At 30.4% G+C, this 20,849-nt stretch overlaps 1 protein-coding gene across 2 annotated transcripts in view; it reads left to right on the top strand.

Annotated features, from left to right (window-relative positions):
* The window catches only part of LOC142322290 (androgen-dependent TFPI-regulating protein-like), a 204,706-nt gene that overhangs the window by 68,636 nt on the left and 115,221 nt on the right, over positions 1 to 20,849 (top strand). Inside the window, exon 1 of one of the 2 annotated variants that reach the window (XM_075361206.1) lies at positions 5,738 to 5,985. The exons of the other annotated variant lie outside the window; for it this stretch is intronic. The gene's annotated coding sequence lies outside the window, so the exon portion shown is untranslated. Of the gene's footprint in view, positions 1 to 5,737; positions 5,986 to 20,849 lie in introns of those variants that run through there. 2 annotated transcript variants of the gene reach the window in all.

Genomic DNA, 20,849 nt, shown 5'->3' with positions numbered 1-20,849 from the left:
GAGTTTCTTCACGTCTTGTAATATTTGTAAAGGATTATCTGAACGAAATATTTCCTCAGAAATGCTTTGGATGAGATCTCCAGATATTGAGGATTTTGATTTATGGGGTTATAAAAAGACACAAATTAAAGTAAAGTAAAATCCTAATAAAAGATTTTGACCGTTATAAAAATTTAATTAATATAAAAACCGTTATAAAAACTAATCGGTGAATCAGTTTCGTTTGTCACATGGAATGTTCACTCCAAAGTACTAAAATGGTATGGAGTGTTACTCTTCATTTTGAGGTATATTTCATGTTTTATCCTGCTTCGTTACAAAACTATTACTATTTGAAATTCCACAATTATTTTACGGACAATATTTAAATATTTTTCCTTGTGGTAAAAAGTTTCGACATTTGTAAGAAAAAGAAGTTTAGCCTTGGATCAAATAAAGTTATCGTTGCCAGCTGAATTTATTTATTTTTTACCAAAATTAATAAATGAATGAATCTTTTACTTCCTTGTACGAAGTAAAGGATGTATAGTGATCCCAAAAGTAGTGTTTGATTATGAATAGTAGGAAATAATTTACATGAAATAATTGATAAGGATATTATCTATGTATTAAAACAATTTTTTATCTTATATTTTATTCTACGAAAAAAGTATGGAACAACGAATAACGATGTAATTCATTTGACTGTTATATTTGGCCCTTCCTGTCATTGTAACTCGAACATTTGTAATTGGCGCGTTTTGGAGAACATCTATTTTCAATATTAAAGGATTATAATAGAGGATTTCTTTAAGAAATATAATATTTAACAGCATTTACCACAAAAAATACAATCAGGAATAATATAGAGGAATAGGACAATTACAACAAAAATGAAGTATACCAAATAAAATGTAATTGTAACTCAACGTATATAGGACAAACAGGGCGAACATTTAAAACAATATTTAATGAACATATAAAGTCTTATAAATACTAGAAAAATATTCAAATTATGCAACTTATTTGATAGAAAAAGGATTTATTCTCAATAAAATTCAAGGAAATATTATATTATAAATAAAAAATCTGATGTGAATACCATATGACTTCCTAGTACGCCTTTTGTTTTTTTTTAATAAAAAGTACATAAAACTTTATTTCATTAAAATCTTCTGATATTTTTATTTTACAATCATAGGTTAATACATTAATAAATCAGTATATTTAAATAAAAAAAGGGTTAAAAAAAGATGAAGTCAGATTTGAATCAATTTGGCTTCATCTTGTAAGATCAAATATTTCATTAATTAAACTTTTATTTGGCTATAACTCTGGAACTAATGAAAATAAGTACCACTTATGATATATCGTTAAACATTTTTCAATGAGATCTTATTACTGCAGTTAAGAAAAAGTCTGAAATCCAAATCTATTTAGATTTTAGGCTTTTTTGGACACTTTTGGTCCAGTCGATTGCAATCAAAAGGGGAAGTGCACAACTAGATGTTACAGCAGTCCTAAATCCAAAATTTCAACATTCTACGGCTAATCGTTTTTGAGTTATGCGAGATACATACGTACGTACAGACGTCACGCCGAAATTAGTAAAAATGGTTTCAGTAATGGTCAAAATGGATACTTCCGTTGAAATCTTATAACCGAAATTTTTCGCGATCACAATAATTCCTTTACTTCGTACAACTAAGTAAAAAATATAAGTTTAAATAATTAAAAAAAAAAAAAAAAAAAAATGGAATGTACGAATTAAAAGGACAGGTTATTAGTGGACAAATAAACAATCAAATGTAATGTTTAAAAATCTAATACTGTTCGATTAAAGACTCATTCACAAGTATTAGTTATTGTAATTGCAAAAATTTTCGATTTTTAGATTTCAATAGAAATATCCATTTTGACCATTCCTGAATCCATTTTGACTAGTTTCGGCGTGACGCCTCTACGTACGTACCTACTTATGTATCTCGTATAACTCAAAAACGATTAGCCGTAGGATGTTGAAATTTTAGATTTTTGACTGTTGTAACATCTAATTGTGCACCTTCTTTTTTTATTGCAATCGACAGAACCAAAAGTGTCCAAAAAAGTCCAATATCCAAAAAATAAAATAAATTTTGGATAAGTGGTACTTATCCAAAATTATTATATAATTTCCATAAGTGGTACTTATTTTCACTGGTTCCAGAGTTATAGGCACGTAAAATTTTAATTAATGAAATATTTGGATTTTATAAGGGAAAGGCACATCGATTCAAATCAGACTTATCTCCTTTTCTTTTTTTAACTTTTTTTTTTATTTAAATATATTTATGTATTAGTATTTATTAACCTCCGATTGAAAAAAAATTACGATAAATAATAATTTAATAATAACATAAAAAAAAGAATTATAAAAAAATACCAGAAGTTATTAATGAAATAAAATTTTATGTACTTTAAAAAAAACAAAATGTGTATATGTAATTTCATAGGCGTACAAGGAAGTCATATTGTGTTAACATCAGATTTTTTCTTCAGAAAGTTCAGCTCTGTTGTTTTTGCGTTTTTGCGCTTCTTGTAGAATTTTATATTCATATTTTAATATTCTCTTTAAATTCTTTCTCTTATAATTTTTTCAGTAATCTTCAGTTCTTTTAAGTCTTCTTGGACTTATGTGAACCATTTGCCTTTAGCTTTTTTTACTTGGGAAGAAATCGATTTGTTCAGTCGATCTGCTAATTTACTAATTAATCTAAGTATAAAATAATAATTAAAAAAATAATAATAAATTTATTTACTAATTTGTTTAGTTTATTCATTCTAAATAAATGAAACTAAATTGCAATTCGTCGTTTTCTTGTCGTATCTGACAATTCTTCAATTGTAATTTAAAGTTTCTTATTTAGAATTAATTTTAACTAATTATTTTTAAATTTAGGATCTAAAATATTTCTTAACTGCAGTAATAAGACCTGATTGAGATCTTTTCAACGATAGATCATAAGTGGTACTTATTTTCATTGGTTCCAGAATTATAACCAAATAAAATTTTATTTAATGAAATATTTGGAATCTTACAAGATGAAGGGAAATCGGTTCAAATCCGACATCATCTCCTTTTTTTTAACTTTTTTTTAATTAAAATGTATTGATTTATTAATATATGATAAATATCAGAAGTTATTAATGAAATCAAATATTATGTACTTTTAAAAATGTGTGTCTGTAATTTAATAGGTGTACAAGGAAGTCATGTGGTTTCCAATTCAATTTTTTTTAGAATAGTGTATGGAAAATCAAATGTAACATATTTGTTTATTTTCTTTCGTTTTGATGGATTTTCATCAAGTAACGGCTTCGTCCATCAATTATACTTGTATCTTATGATAATATATTCTTTCTATTGCTGCATTATTACGTTTAAATTACGCGACTGGAAGTTGCATCATAATAAGGATCATTACGAAATAGATTTTTATTATGATGCAGGTGTTCAACAGATCAAAAGTCTACTCTATTCAATCACTGACCGACCAGAAACAGGTATTGTTTAATGTACGTCCTGTTTTTCTTTTACTCTGATTTTAATCCGATTTAGTAGTTATCAAGCAGAAATTAATTTTAAAGTATACAGATAGGTAACTAAATTTCTATATTATATTGTTTATCCTTTTATTAATTATGTCACATTCTGAGGAAGAAATGTCTTAACACCCAATCGATATTAAAGAAGAGCAAAAATTATGAGTAATAATCTATTGCCACAGCAATGTGAAATTAAAAAAGAAATATTCCGAGAACAATGTATTCCATTATTAACTAAAATCAACAATCCCAATTTTTTTTTAGAAGTAGAAAAAATACAGTTTGTAATTCTACAATGACAATTTAATGCACTCTAGCGAAGTTTTTTCCAAAGCTTGTGTTGTAAATTCATACTCGTGCATTAATAGTTGTCATTATAGTCTCGTGCATAATGTACTACTGTGATGATGTTCAGATCAAGGTCTTTTTCACGGTTTTCCATAATGAATCTAGGTAAATGCTAGGGAAATCCCTTTTTACTTTCTTGTACGAAGCAAAGGAAGTATTGTGATCGCGAAAAATTTCGGTTTTCAAATTTTAACAGAAAAATTCACTTTGACCAACCCTGAATCCATTTTGACTAATTTTGGCGTAATGTCTGCACGAATGTATCTCGTATAACTCAAAAACGATTAGCCGTAGTATGTTGAAATTTTTAATTTAGGACTGTTGTAACATCTAGTTGAGCACGTTTCCGTTTGATTTTAATTGGACCAAAAATTTCCAAAAATGCCCAAAATTCAAAAGATTTGGATTTTTGACGTTTTCTTAACTACAGTAATAAGCCCTCATTGAGAGCTTTTCAGCGATATATCATAAATCGTACTTATTTTCATTGGTTAAAAGTTATAGCCAAATGAGATTTTAATTAATCAAATCTTTGGATCTTACAAGGGGAAGGCACATCGGTTCAGATCCGACTTAATCTCCTTTTTTTTAATTTAAATATATTGATTTATTAAACATTATTAACCTCTTCTGTAAAAAAAAATTATAATAAATAATAATTCAATATAACAATTAAAAAAATATATCAAAAATATCAAAAATTATGAATGAAATAAAATTTTATGTAATTTTCATTTTAAAAAAAATGTGTATATGTAATTTAATAGGCGTACAAGGAAGTCATGTGATGATCACATCAGATTTTTAAAAATAAATTATAAGTTACCACTTGGTCTAGTGGTAAACTCGTCGTCGTAAATCAACTATTTTAAAGTTCTCAGGTTCAAGTGTTAATAAAGGTAGTTAATTTTATACCAATTTGGATACTAGATCGTGGATACCGGCGTTCTTTGGTGATTGGATTTCAATTAACCTTAAGTCTCAGGAGTAGTCGACCTTTCTTTTTCCTGTTTAGCCTCCGGGAATTACCGTTCAGGCATTACTTCAGAAGATGCTATGTATAAGTGTAAATGAAGTTAATTCTTGTACAGTCTCTTTATTCTTTGTGGTTAATTGAAACCCAACCACCGAAGAACACCGGTATCCAAGATCTATTATTCAAATCCTTATAAAAGTAAATGCCTTTACTAGGACTTGAATGCTGGAACTCTCGACTTCCAAATTAGTTGATTTGGGAAGACGCATTCACTACTAAACCAAACCGGTTAATAAGGAGTAGTCGACCTGAGTTTGATCAAAACTACAAATTTACCGGTAAAATACAATACACTGATAAGTAACTAATGACTTTAATTGTTGATGCGACTATAAAAAAATAAAAAATACAGATGTGAATGGTAGCAGTTACAAGTAAATTATTAAAAGATCTAAAATTTTAATGCCTTTTTTGGTTTTAAAATTATATTAGTTTCTTTATTTTATATTTTTAAGCGATACATTTAATTAAAATACAAGTTCAGGTCTTTTTTTATAAAATTGTTTAAATCTATTTTGCCGTAGTAGAAATAATAAAACAAATTAAAAAAGAAGACAAATAGAATTATCAACTGCATGAATTAATAACGAATGTATTATAACAATTTCAGAGTCAAGGTTATGTATTTAACTGACCTTGCCATAGCATTCGGTTTAGACGATGTCATTGTAACTTATAAAATAGTTTCAACTTAATGTTTGTATCAGCTTTCCCTTTATTATCCCCACCACTATTTTATTATAAAGCCTGCATTACAGAGAAAGTAGGGGAAATCGATAGTAAACTTCCAGCTTATAGCGAGGAGTCAGAATAACAGGTTTATTATTACAGTGTCGATCGTGTTGTTCGTTTGCAACTCTATTCGGTATTGCTTGAGTGTGATTGTGACATTTTTCCTTTCTTATATTTAATGTATTTATAACAAGAAGAAATATTGTACTATTATTATAACTATTCTTTTTTTACACGTTCAAACCGCATTTTTTTAATTACGTTCAACGGTATTTATTTTATAATAAAAATAATTAAACAAAAAGGTAATCAATCTTCAATTCTTTTTTTTTTTACTTATAATTTAATTTTAAACTTATTTTTAAATATTCAACAAAAAAACCATTAATTAAAGAAACAAAACATTTTGTATTTAATATTTTATTAAATAGAAATTTATTATTTCAAAAGAAAATAAAAGAGGCTTAATTAATTTAAGTTCTGTTAAATTATATTAAACTAAATTTATTTAAAATTAGTTTTACATACCGCTTCGCTGGGGTTCCAAAAAAAAAATAAAGTATATTTGTTTCTAAATCAGATTTACTTAGATTATACGCTTATATAAATCAAACCGATTTGTAATACGTACTTTTAAAGATTGATATTATATAATTTTAAATTAAGTTAATTTTATAATATAATTTTTTAATTTTTATTATAAATAGATAATTTATTTTTATTAGTATATTATAGCTATGGGCTTTTTATTAGTATAATATAGATCATGTTACATGGTCAGATATAATAATAGATTTAAAAAATCCCTTTCGGCACGCCGGAAAGCGGAGGTAGATTTCACCGGTGATAAGAAGTGATAAAAAAGATTTCCATTTTAAAGTTAAGAAAACCGTCAAATTTACTCAATACGACAATGGTTGCATATGAAAAAAAATTCACATATTTTGCATACGACAAGCCCTATTATCTTACAGCAACATTTTGGTAATCCCTTGCCGTTAGGATTGGTCATATCAAAAATTGTTTCAGACAAAAGTTTTAGGTAATGTTTAGATGACTAACGATCATTTTAAATCGATTCGATACTGTGCCTATTAAGGGAGCTATGATTTATTTTGTCTTCAAAACCCCATTTTTTCCAGTGGTTGGAAATATCAAAAATCTATCTGAAGGGTATTTTAACAAGCCCAAATTTACTGAATATCTCGTTTATTGTAGTCGAAAATGGGAAAATTTGCAGTCATTATTGAACATATTTTTACCTTTCTTCACCACCATTCAAGGTCGTATTTCAAAAAATCTAGAAATTGGTTTATACATCAATATGAAACGACTGGCACTAAATAGGGAAACTGCATCAAACCATTGATTGGGGATATTAAAAGACTTTACTTAGATAAGTTTTAGGTTCTTATCCAAAGAATAGTAGGAACTTTAAACAGAATTCGGTATTTTACTTAATAAGAAAGTTATAGCGATATTTTGTTTTTTTCGAAAAAACCCTCCCATTTCCATCCACATGGTCCAATTTTTCCCATTAAAGAACTCGGCCGATATTTTGGGTCGTTATACTTTATGTATCAATTTGAAAGTGATTGGCGCAAAATTATTGCAGTTATCGTGTCCACAAGAAAGTGAAATATATATATCAACTTTTGAACTGACGGTGTTTTTGGGGTCTGAGGGATGTACAAGTCGAATCATGGTACCATTACAATTGTTAGCTTTCTTATAAAATCTACCTTTTCCTGTTTAGCCTCCGGGAATTATCGTTCAGATATTACTTAATAGGATGAATAAGGATGACATGTATGAGTATAATGAAGTGTAGTCTTTTACAGTCTCAGGTCGACCATTCCTGAGATGTGTGATTAATTGAAACCCAACCATCAAAGAACACCGGTATCCACCATCTAGTATTCAATTATGAAAAGTACCTAAAAGATGAAACTGCCCTAACCGAAGGCCTGCATGGATAAAATTAAAAATATTAACCTATGAAATAATATTCAAAATAAGTATTTGAAAATATAAAAAATAAATCACAATTCAGAAAGCATTAATGAAAATTATTTGAGTATATAACTTATATACACGTTGGGTAAAGAAGCAATAAACTCACTTTTTTTTTTTAATTTTTAAAATTAATCGGTACCACTATTAATCGATGAATTAAAAAATTCATCGGTAAAGAAATATTATTTCAGTTAAAGAAAATTCTTCTAATTGTATTTTAAATAAACTGATGGAAAAAAATTTTTAGAAAGGATGATAGTTTATTAAAAAGTCAATGGAATCATAATAATATCGTTGCTATTCAGCACAATACGTCGTCAACTGACGTATAGTGTTGAGTTTCAGATAAAAAGTTGTCTTTCTGGTTTGATAAAATCATATACACTGTGTTTTTTCTCGTTTTTTTTTTAATGATTATTCTTTTTAACTATTCTTTTTATAAAATACAATACTTATCAGCGATGTATACATCGCTGTATACATTGGTACTTTTTCGAAATCTGACAGTTTTTCCAACTTTTTCTTCCAAATCAGTGGATATTTGAAAGTATTTGCAGAAAGATTATAAATGTAATCTAACCAAACTACGCTGCTAATCAAGATTAGCGAGCATAGGTTAACTTTGGTTATAGTTATAATCATAATGCTTTTATTGGACCTCTCTCAGATACATTTGGAAGACCCATGTTTGAATAAAATCGACGAGTAGAAATAAAAAAATAGGTTACGAGCGTACGTTAAGTTTGGTTAGATTATATTAATAATTTATATTTCTCAAGGGGTGCCCCTTTGAATAAAATCGACAGTAGAAATAAAAAAATATGTTAGCTACCGTAGGTTAGGTTTGATTAGATTATATTTATAATTTCTCTCTAAATACCCACTGATTTGGAAGAAAAAAATTGAAAAACCCGATGTAAATACCACATGATTTCTTGTACGCCTATTAAATTACATAAACACATTTTTTTTTTTAAATTAAAAGTACAAAAATTTTATTTCATTAATAACTTCTAATATTTCTTATTTTTTATTTTATTATTATTGAATTATTAATTGAATAATTTTTTTTATAATCAGACGTTAATAATTATTAATAAATTAATATATTTAAATTTTTAAAAAAAGTCGGAATGAAGTCAGATTCGAATCGATGTGCCTTCCGCTTGTAAGATCCAAATATTTAATTAATTAAAATGTTATTGGGATATAACTCTGGAACCAATGAAAATAAGTACCACTTATGATACATCGCTGAAAAGCTCTCAGTGAGGGTTTATTACTGCAGTTAAGAAAAAGTAAAAAATCCAGATTTTTGAACTTTAGGTTTTTTTGGACACTTTTGGTCCAAGTCAATTACAATCAAAAGGGGAGCTGCACAACTAGATGTTACAACAGACCTAAATCCAAAATTTCAACAACCTACGGCTAATCGTTTTTAGTTGTACAACTACAGCAGTTATACGAGTTGTATGAGAAAAGTAATGAGATTGGTAACACTGCAAGCGATCTAGCAACACTGTGTCTACCGGTCTGTTCCTCTCTTCCACATGCTCAGTACGAGTTTCAACTCCGTTCAGCCAACACATTATTTTTGACAGCGCCACCAGAGAAGTTGTGTTTTTGTTGTGTGTACAATAATGGAGCATCGGAATTTAGAGCAAGGTTGTGCAATCAAATTTTGTGTTAAACTTGGGAATCCGCGAATGTGACCTTTGAAAAGTTGAAACAGGCTTATGGGGAACATTGCTTATCAAGAGCACAAGTTTTCCGCCGGCACAAATCATTTTTGGAAGGCCAAGAACACGTTGAAGATCAACTTCGCTCAGGGAGACCTTCAACTTCAAAATCTGACGAAAACGTTGAGCGTGTGAGGGTTCTTGTGAGATCAGACCGTCGTTTAACAATAAGGAAGATGAGCGAACAGTTAAATTTAAATACTTTCACCGTACATAAAATTTTGACAGACGATTTGGACATGCGAAATCGGTGCCGAAAAACCTCACAACGGAACAGAAGGACAATCAAAAAAACGTGTGGGTTGATCTTCTTGAGAGGATTAACAATGATCAAGAGTTCTTCAATCGTGTGATGACAGGTGATGAATCCTGGATATTTGAATACGATCCTGAAACAAAGCGACAAACTATCAACCAAGTGTTTTACAAAGGTGTCCTTGAAAGGCTCAGGAAAAGAGTAATTTGTGTGAGACCAGACATTGCAAACAAGTGGATGCTTCATCATGACAATGCCCCGTGTCACACGGCCCTTTCCGTCAGGGAATTTTTGACCTCAAAACGCATGCCTAAGGTTCCTCAACCCCTCTATTCACCTGATTTGAGTCTTTGTAACTTTTTTCTTTTCCCGAAATTGAAACGTTTCTTAAAAGGACGTCATTTTGGAACTCTGGAGAACATTGAAAAGACTGTGACCGACCAGTTAAAAGCCCTATCAGTTGAAGTCTTCAGCACTGCTATCAGCAGTGGGAACAACGACTCCGCCGGTGTATAGTTGCCCAAGGGAACTACTTTGAAGGGGATAATATTGTTGTTTGAAAAAATAAAAACTTTGGCATGTAAAAAGGCAGTTTCATTACTTTTCTCACACACCTCATGCAAATGAAAGTACTGAAGGTGAAACAATTTTTTTAATTCCAAGTATTAGTTTACAAGAGATTATAGTTTTATTAAAAAAGGAATAAATAAAACAGAAATAAATTCGACTGGTAAAATCGAATTTAACGATAAAAATCCAGGGTTACACTTACAAAGTAAAAGTGGAATATTACATCACGGATTTACGATTCGTAAATGTTATACTAGTTTTATTAAAAAAGGAAAAATATGGTATGAGTGAATGATATGACCATCAACAAAAAAAAAAAATTAGCCGTGAAGTTCAATTTGTTTATTGTAAGATAATAAATTTTAATAATAAATCCATAAGATAAGGATCAGTAATTCATAAAAAAAATAAAAGAGTAACAAAACGCACTGACATAATATAAAAATTATATTGAAATTGTATCATTTTTTCCTCTCAAAAAGCAAAAAAATCTGTAATATAAATAAAAATGTTTTTAACAAAACGATACTGATATCAAAAAAGGTAAGACACTACATTTTTATTATCAATATCTGTTAAATTAGAATTTTCTTTAATAAAAAATTCATGTTAAATATATGTAATAGACAATAGATATACAACAATAGATAATAAACTATGTTTAAGAGTTCCATGTAATAACCAAAAAAAATAATTTGATACAAAACTCTTACCGGCCTGATTCCATTTATTAAATAACGAATAATCATAAGAATTGTATTATTTCTGTAAATTTGATATGTATTACATATAAATGAAATCAGGCCGGTAAGAGTTTGGTAACAAATTTTTATTTATTTTTTCTTATATGGAACGTTTAAACGATTTTTATTATGTATTATTGCATATCTATTTCCTATTACATATATTTAACATGTATTTTTTTTAAAGAAAATTCTAAATTAATAACATATTTTGATAATAGAAATTTAGTGTCTTACCTTTTTTGATATCAGTATAGTTTTGTTAAACTTTAGTGCAATACAAAGTGGAAATTTACATGTACATCATTTTTCAACATAGTCCCCTTGAATTTCAACGCACTTGGTCCATCGTTGCACAAACTTCCTGATGCCTTCATAAAAGAAGGTTTTCGGTTGAGCTGCGAGCCAGGAATGTACTGTTTCGTCTGAGGTAAATCGATGGCCCCTTAAAGTCTCTTTGAGTGAACCAAACAAGTGGTAGTCAGAAGGGGAAGATTAGGACTATAGGGAGGATGAGCCAGAACTTCAAAGTTGAGTTTCTGGAGCGTTTCAGCAGTATGTGGACGTGCAACAACACAACACCTTTCGACAGCAGTCCTCGGCGTTTGCTTCGAATTGCAGGCTTCAGCTTGGCAGTAAGCATCTCGCTGTAACGCGCATTGTTTATTGTCGTGCCCCTTTCCTCATAATGTTCCAGTACTGGGCCTTGTGAGTCCCAAAAACCGTAAGCCTCAGTTTTCGTGCGGACGGTTGTGTCTTGAACTATTTTTGCAGGGTGAATTTGAATGTTTCCATTCCATACTCTGCCGTTTACTCTCTGGCTCGTAATGATGGATCCATGTTTCGTCAACAGTGATGATTCTGTCTAAGAAGTTCGTTACCATAGCGATCCAAATGTATTTGGCAGATGTCCAAGCGCTTTGTTTATGCGACTATGTGAGTTGTTTTAGGACCCCTCTTGCACAGACTTTATGAAACCCAAGTCTGTTGTGGATGATTTCGTAGGCAGAACCGTGACTGATTTGCAGACGATGTGCCACTTTATCAATAGTTACTCGTCTGTCTAAGAAAACCAGGTCGCGTACACGCTCAATAATTTAATTCATAAATTTATTAACAATAGAACAAAATAAAAAACATGCACTCGTATATTAAGCGTAAATTTACTTTCTTTAACTTTCAATAACCAAAAAAAAATCTTCTGCAACAAAATTTGCAGATACTTAATTATGTAAGGATCAGTATAAATAACCTCAAGGTAACCGATAAACATTTTTTCAATCTAATTTTTGTTTAAACCAAGCAACAAAAAAATCTGAAACGTTCTCAACACATAATGAGTAAAAAAAAACCTTCCTACTTTATATTATTTTTTATTTTTTGTATTATTTAACCCTAAGTGCACTAAGTTATATTTATTAATCTATGTTCTATTTTAAACTATGATGTAAAGTTTACTTTTCAGACATTATTGTATTAGTGAATAATGTTATATCTAACTCGTACCAGTTAGGTTGAAGTTCAATATAAAATAGAAGTGAAACATCCCGAAATATGGACAATATGTCGCGTGTTTGCGGTTGATCATTATATTGAGAGATTGGCATATGAAAATGTTTATATAATTACAATTTATTGGTTACAAAACATAAATAAAACAAGATAAATCAATAATAATGACAATATTATAATATTATAATGACAGTAATGTCAACAGTAAACAATAATAATATTAAATATCAATAAAAAACAAATAATCATAAATGTCAATAATAATAATTAACAGAGATTACACACAAAACAGAATTTTAAGTAATCGTCAGAATTTATTCACAGGTAGATAAATATTGAAAACCAGAATTCAGTCCCATTGACAAAAACATTATATGACCTCTAGTCTTAACACTTTTAACCACTAGTCTTGTATTAACAACAATAGTACAATAGATAAGACAAGTATAAAGTTCTTTATTGCAAATACTTTGCTGTTCACAAATAAAACTACCCTAACAATTTTTGAATTAATTTAGTATATTATATCTTTTACTTATAGTCTTACAGTAACTCACCGAACCTTTTCTTGTTTTCATGTACTGGAATTACTTGTAACGTCACCTTAGTTGCATCGAACCTGCACTTGAAATTTGCTTCTCCACTGTTCTCTTCGCAGAATACTCTCGCGGACTCACATCTCGCTAGCGACATCGAGATGTCTCGCTTAGACTGATTTCGCAGTACTTATATCGCAGATTCTCCTCGCGGAACTGATTTCAACTAGCCTTCTCCGGAGTATTTATACTCCTATCTTGTTTACCTGCTGGATCAGACCCCAGTTGAGCGTGACAGCGGTCGACCGAGCCCTTTCATCCCCTTGCATTTCTAGCCTGGGTCTGGTAACTCTTCTCACGGAGCAATATTTTTTTAGGTGTGTTTCAGTGGGGAGTATTACAAAACGATTGTTAAACGGGCCTGTTACCTTTACTAAAAGGCTTCCTTTTAGCCCCCTTCTGGATTTCTTCCATTATTATATTTTCTACTATTTTCTCTTAATTGATAGGAATCCGTTACTCAGGTCCGCTATATCGTTCTTGTAATATTTAGGAGGTTTTAAAATAAGGTAACTGTTAAATAACGTTTTACTAGTTAAATATAAAAAAATAAAATTTAGCGAATGCTTCTACCTGGAAATGCCCTATTTTTCGTTATAACTCAACCATATTGGCAAGCCCAGTGGGCGGGAACTGAAACATTTTAAATAGAAAAGCTACGGTTGAGTCGTATCATTTTAGAAGGAAGTGAAAAAAGAAATTTTTTATAGAGAATGTATGTATATTTTGGAATATAAAAATACGGAGCTACGAAACCTTAATCAAAATAGTAGACATTAGTGAATTCTGCTGTTAGTATCAAACTGATCAACAGTACCTATTAAATTATTGTTAAATACTGATATAGTAGATAAATAAATATCCAATAAGCGTTTTTCAAAGTTGTATTTTTTTTCGGTATGGGATCATTACTTTGGTTAATTTGAATATGATTCTTATATTATGATATTTTTTGCAAAGAATTTTCAATACCCTTTAACATGATATTTCACTACTCTATTTTCCATTTAAAATCTTTTATTTAACCTCTAAGAGGAGTTGGAAGTACAGAGTATTTGTTATTAGGTTGAAGGCTAATATTTTCACGCATCAGGTACACTCTCGATCTACAGATTACGGTTATTCGGAAGTGTATTTATATATCTGTTTGTTTGTTAACGCATCACGCGAGAAAAAACCGACCGAATACTTTCAGATTTGCACAATACATTTGTGTTATCCCAGGGAAGGTTATAAGCTTTTGACCGAGGGCCTTGGCTCCCTTGAAAATTAAGATATTAAAAATATTCATTATTTCTTCGCCCCGGAGAAGGGTGAAGTTGTGAATTAAATATATTCATTAAGGAAAAATAGATTAATCCTTTTACTTCATTGTTTCGTTCCACATCGAGCCATCCGGTGCTGCGATCTAGTAGGTGTTGGCGCTAACGGGAAGGTGAGGTTCGTACTAGAATTCTACGTTATGATCCCGCCCACTGCGGTCGCATTTTTTATTTCGTCCGGATGGACAATTACTGTTAGTTATATTCTACGTAAGAATCCCGCACAGTGCAGTCGTGTTTTCATTTCAGCCCAAGGGGACTCATACTTTCTTGATAATGTTCAAGTTCAATTATGATTAAAGTGTCATACCTTCTTAATTTTGATGTAACAATTGTAATTCAATCAAAATGTCAAAGGTGACAACAAATTAAATATACGATTCAAGAAGAACATAGTGATGCTTCATTTCATCATCTATCATCTCGTCAAAAAATACAGTCCACACTAGCTCTAAATTCTACAATTCATTATTATAGTTCTATCACCATGGTAAAGAAATAAGTTATGAATTTTTCGTCGTCAAAAGTGTGCGTACTGTAATCACTATTGTTACTATTATTATATCTTTTGTAATTTAGTTTCTTTTCCAGGTTTCTATAGAGCCTGAATACTATAGGGTGATTCTTTAGTCCTATTACCCAATTGGTAATGTCTGGTAATTTTTTTCTAAGAAAGGGAAATTTTGTTTAGTGACACGAAGTTGGTAGCGCTACTCAACCGGTATAGATACGGCAGTAAGAGTTGATTCTCCTTGAGCTGTGTAAATCTTTGTGTCGTTTCCGGTCGTGTTACGAACAGAATGTCTTTTACCATAGAACAACGAATTTTCATTATTGAACAATATTTTGCTACGAAATCGTACGCGAGTGTAAAAAAAATCATTTCAAATTCGTCCGCCAGAAAAAAATGTCAATTTCTAGGCTAGCAAACCGATTTCGAGACACAGGTAGCTTTTACGACAGAATACGTAGTGGTCGTGGTCGACCAACTCGCTTGACAGATGACATTTTAGAGAATGTGAAAACAAGATTGCTCAATTCTCCACGGAAAAGTTTACGAAAACTTTCCACGCAAGTCGGTTTGTCACATTCGAATGTTCAGAAAGCCGCTAAAAAATTGAAATTGTATCCGTATCGCGTACGATTAGTCCAAGAGATTCCGCCTCCATATTTAAACAAGCGATTGCAATATTGCCGTTGGTTTAGGTCTCTCGTAAACGATAACGGAATCAAATTTTTAAACACAGTGTTCTTTAGTGATGAAGCTTGGATCCATCTCGATGGTTATGTGAATAGTCAAAACTGTCGAATTTGGACGGTTGAAAATTGTAACGCTTTACAAGACAAATCTTTGCATCCTGAAAAAATTGGTGTGTGGTGTGCGATATCTCGCCATCGTATAGTCGGACCCATATTCTTCGAACAGACAGTAAATGGTGAAGTATACAGGAATATTGTGCGCCAATCTGTGTCTCTCCTGGAATCTCAAGAACGGTATTGCTGGTTTCAGCAAGACGGCGCTACATGCCACACGTCTCGAGAAACCGTGGATTTTCTGCAAGAGTTCTTTGATGATCGAATAATAAGCAAGAGCTTATGGCCTCCAAGGTCCCCAGACCTCACATCTCCTGACTATTTTTTGTAGGGCTATATTAAGTCCTAGGCCTTCAAAAACAATCCTCACTTTATTGATGAACTTAAAGTCAATATTACAGACTTAATCACGAATATTTCCAATGCAACTCTTAAAAAGGTTTCTGCTTATATGCTGAAAAGAGTCCGTGCGTGTATAACCGCAAGGGGTGGGCATTTGGAGCATATCTTTTAACAATTATGTAAGTAATAGCTTTTTATTAAATCTCTTTTGTAAGTAACAAATATATTTTTTTATTCCGCCTAATTTTCCCTGTCTTAAATTACATTTAAAATTGGGTAACAGGACTAAAAAATCACTCTGTATAACTTTTTTATTTATCAGTATTATTCTCACAGCCCTGAGGACAACGTGCGGTGACTAGGGGGTGGAGCACTCTGGGTAGATGGGAATGGTGACCGAAGCAAGCTCTGTGGGCTTCCAGGGCGCCGGTCCTCCTGGAAAATTGGGAATGGCGAGCTCTGCGACAATAGGGTAAGCCTCTTGGCCCCTGGATGCCCCGAGGAACCACTGAGTTGGCTCCGGGATTTAACTCGGTTGACCTGAGCTCCGAGAGTCCAGTTTCTGGCTAGATACGCCGGATAGTATGAAAACTAATTATTGAAATATTTATTTATTCCTAAGCGTAGATTTCCCCACCTCTATTAACCGACTGAACTTAAAATAAAATCACATAATTTTTTCAGTATGTGTTTTATGTTAGCAAAAAAAAATAAAAACATTTTTCCAATCATTAAAATTTTCGAAGCAGAGTGGTAGCATCTGTATTTCATCTGGAGATCCCGAGTTTAAATCCCGGTCAGGATGGCATTTTTCATACGCTACAAAACTCCATTTTCACATTCCCGCAGACAAGCTTATATAGCGTGATTTACCAAGTTATGCAGGTATTTTGGCAGCTTATTTCACATAACCCACCGGGTTGGTCTAGTGGTGAACGCGTCTTCCTAAATCAGCTGATTTGTAAGTGGAGAGTTCCAGCGCTCAAGTCCTAGTAAAAGCAGTTACTTTTATACAAATTTGAATACTAAATCGTGGATATCGTTGTTCTTTGGTGGTTGGGTTTCAATTAATCACACATCTCAGGAATCTCAAACTGAAACTGTACAAGACTTTATTTCATCTACACTCATACGTATCATCCTTTGTAGTAATACCTGAACGGTAATTCCCGAAGGATAAAGAGGACAAAGAAAAAGCTCATTCTACATGTAAAAATCAAGAAATGAGTACGTAAAAACAAGATCATAGGTCCGAGGAAACGGTTCTTTAACGAGTTACGGCTGACGAAAAATTTCGCCCAGTTTTCATCTTCTGTGATAAAATGAAGCCATATAGAAATTTTTGGGACGCAAAAATTTAAGCTAATTTGATGGTTTCATATGAAATTTAATCTGATAAATTGAAAAAAATGTGTTCCAAAAGTGTAACTTATATAGTTTTTTTATAAAAAACCGGCGAAAAACGGAAAAAACGGGAGTCGAAAAACGCACTTTTTTACGTTTGAGTTGGTATATCTTTGTTAAATTACGAATAAACTGATAAAACTCTTTAATAAAACTTGTAGGAATTTAAAGCTGAACAAAAAATATAAATAAAGCAAACAGTAAGTTATTAATAGTTAAATAAAGGGGACTTTTATTTTGTGCAATACAAAGATAAATTTAACTGGAAATTAATTTTTATCGATCATCGATTTATTTTTTAAAACTGGGGAAAAATGATAAAAAGCAGAAATTTCTGGCATTCAAAATATATTATTCATACGGGATAGTACTAAATAAACGATCATAATTGTTTATTTAAGTTCTTTTAAAAATCTACAATTTTTGTTTAAATCAAATTAAAATAAGGAATTATTTTTTGGAAAAAAAAATTTATTTCATAAGTTTTTCTTAAATTCTAATTGTATTGTTTTGTAAGCTTACGTCGAGTTTCAGTTTATTAGTACAATTTTCCTGTTAGTACAATTAAATGATGTGAAACGGTTATGCAGTACAGATGGACAGCTGTACTGCCTAAGTTTTTAACCATAAAAAGTATGAACAAATAAAGGTTTATGCAATCGACTTTTAAACAAAAGAGGCCACAATTGGGCTGATAATAGTTAAAATTTGAAATAAAACAAAAATTTTCTTTATAGATTAAATTAAATAAAAATGTTTAATTTAAAAAAAATTGATAAAAGGTTCAAGATCCCAAACTATGTTGTTACGGATTTTGGTTTTCAAATACTCCATAGTTCTTTTTACCTATGGCCAAAATTGAACCATGTAGGTCTGCTTTCATGCCTCCCTTGATCAAATAATGGTTTTTATCTTAATAATTATGCAGAATAAAAGTATAATCTAGAAAAGAATCAGAGATTTTTTTAAATAAATTTGGGTCCCAGTTGCCTACTCGATTGAATAGCGTTTTTATTATCCAAATTGTACTATATGTAGAGAATAATTATTTTAAAAAATTCAAAATTTTCAATAAATAAAATTTGAGTCCTATTCGACCCTCTTGCCAAAGAACTACCTTATATAAAATTCTTTAATAAGAACCATAAGTTGAAAAATTGATAACTCATCAGAAAATATAATCTTTTTTTTAGAATTCTTAAGTTAGATCCTTTGAAGGCCTTTTTACTTCCTTGTACAAAGTAAAGGAAGTATTGTGATCGCGAAAAATATCGGTTCAACGGAAATATCCATTTTGACTTATTTCGGCGTGACGTCGGTACGTACGTATCTCGCTAACTCAAAAAAGACTTGCTATAGGATATTGAAATTATAGATTTAGGACTGTTGTATCATCTAGTTGTGCACCTCCTCTTTTGATTACAATTGACTGGACTAGAGAAAATGTGTCCAAAAAAGTCCGAAATCCAAAAAAATTGGATTTTGGACTTTTTCTTAACTGCAATAATAAGCTCTCATTGAAAGCTTTTCAAACATATAAGTGGTACTTATTTTCATTGTTAACTATTACTGATAACTATTTGTTAACCGATTTAAAAAAATAAAATGTCATTTTGTTCAAAATAAAACACTTAATATTTTAGCAAATACCATAAATTTTGATAAAATTAATATTTACCAGATAACGGACAAAAAACTAAAATAACGGATAAAAGACAGATATTTACCGGATAACGGATAAAAGACTTAATATTTTAGCAAATACCATAAATTTTGATAAAACTAATATTTACCGGAGGTATAACGGATTGAAATAAACATGGCTGCCATTTTGTAATTTGCAAAGGTATTTAATTCCTGATTTTTTGCTAATTTTAAAACTTTATTACCAACATGCTTACCAATTATTAATATGATTCGTATATCCGAACTTGAGATATACATTTTTATATAAAAATAACAAAATGGCGGTCAGAGAGAGGACGAAGGAGAAATTATAATTTTTCCTAAGGATATTTTTTGTTTAGTTTTAGAGGTAGAATCCTCTCTCTTTTTTTGTTTAGCCTACGGCAATTACCGTTCAGATAATACTTCAGAGGATGATATCTATGAGTTTAAAAGAAGTGTAGTCTTGTAAGTCTCAGTTCGACCATTCCTGAGATGTGCGGTTAATTGAAACCCAACCACCAAAGAACACCGGTATCCACGATCTAGTATTCAAATCCCTGTAAAAATTACTGATCTTACTAGAACTTGAACGCTGGAACTCTCGACTTCCAAATCAGCTGATTTGGGAAGACGCATTCACCACTAGACCAACCCGGTGGGTAGAATCCGAAAAAGTTTAGACAGCTCACTATTTTAGAAACACTCTGTATAATAGATTATTTCAGAAATTTTTTTTTACATGAGTTAGTAACTACACGTAATCAATAAGATAATTTTTTTATACAAAAAAATGTTAATATCTGTTTTCTTCATCTTCTTATATTAGCCCACTTAGGACCACAATAAATATCTTAATAATTTTTTTTTATTTTCTAATTTACTTTCTTTGCAATATTTCTTCATTCTTTCTCCATTTTTTCACATTCTGTCTGAACTCCATCTGTAATCAAATTTCTCTATTTTCTAAAATAATATTACTAAATTTATTACTATTTAAGATTATTTCTTTCGCTGTATTTATTTTTCCTCATATCTTTAAAACTTTATTAAACCAGGTTTGATGAGTTTTTTAATTTTTTGATTATAAACAAAATTAAAAATTGTTTTAGTGTTTTTTTTCTGCTATTCTAAAAAGATGTCTAAAAATACAAAAATCTTCTTAAACTTATAACTTCTGAAAGTCTGTCATAAAATTTATAAAGCTATTCATTTTTTCTAAACTACCACCTAGGAAATATTTTTCTTAATATTTTCCTCTATTCTTCTCTAGCTCTTCAATTTCCCCTGTCTACTTCAACTATAAACACTTTTAGGCAAATAAATATTCGTATTTAGGTTTTGTATGCCTATTTTTTATTTTTCTGTAAATTTATTTTTTATCAATGCCCAAAACATTGATAATTTATTTATTAATTATTTCATAAAAGAATTATGAATTATTTGAATTTTTTATGAATTATTTTGTTTTTGAAGTTGTTAAGTGATACGCATGACCGTTTTTACTGGCTTTAAATTTATTCGATTTTTTATAAAAAACTTTTGGTTTAATTCTTTCACCCAGATATTTAGATTTATTACTTCTATTAATTTCCCCTTATTCGGGTTTTAAAGTCTTTGAACTAGAATTATATACAGAACAATTGACAGGAGAGTGGAAGAAGTGTTAGGAGAAGACCAATTTGGTTTC

The sequence above is a fragment of the Lycorma delicatula genome, chromosome 1 (genome assembly GCF_047948215.1).
Source record: "Lycorma delicatula isolate Av1 chromosome 1, ASM4794821v1, whole genome shotgun sequence".
Taxonomy (NCBI): Eukaryota; Metazoa; Arthropoda; class Insecta; order Hemiptera; family Fulgoridae; genus Lycorma; species Lycorma delicatula.
This window is presented reverse-complemented; position numbering and strand designations above follow the sequence as displayed.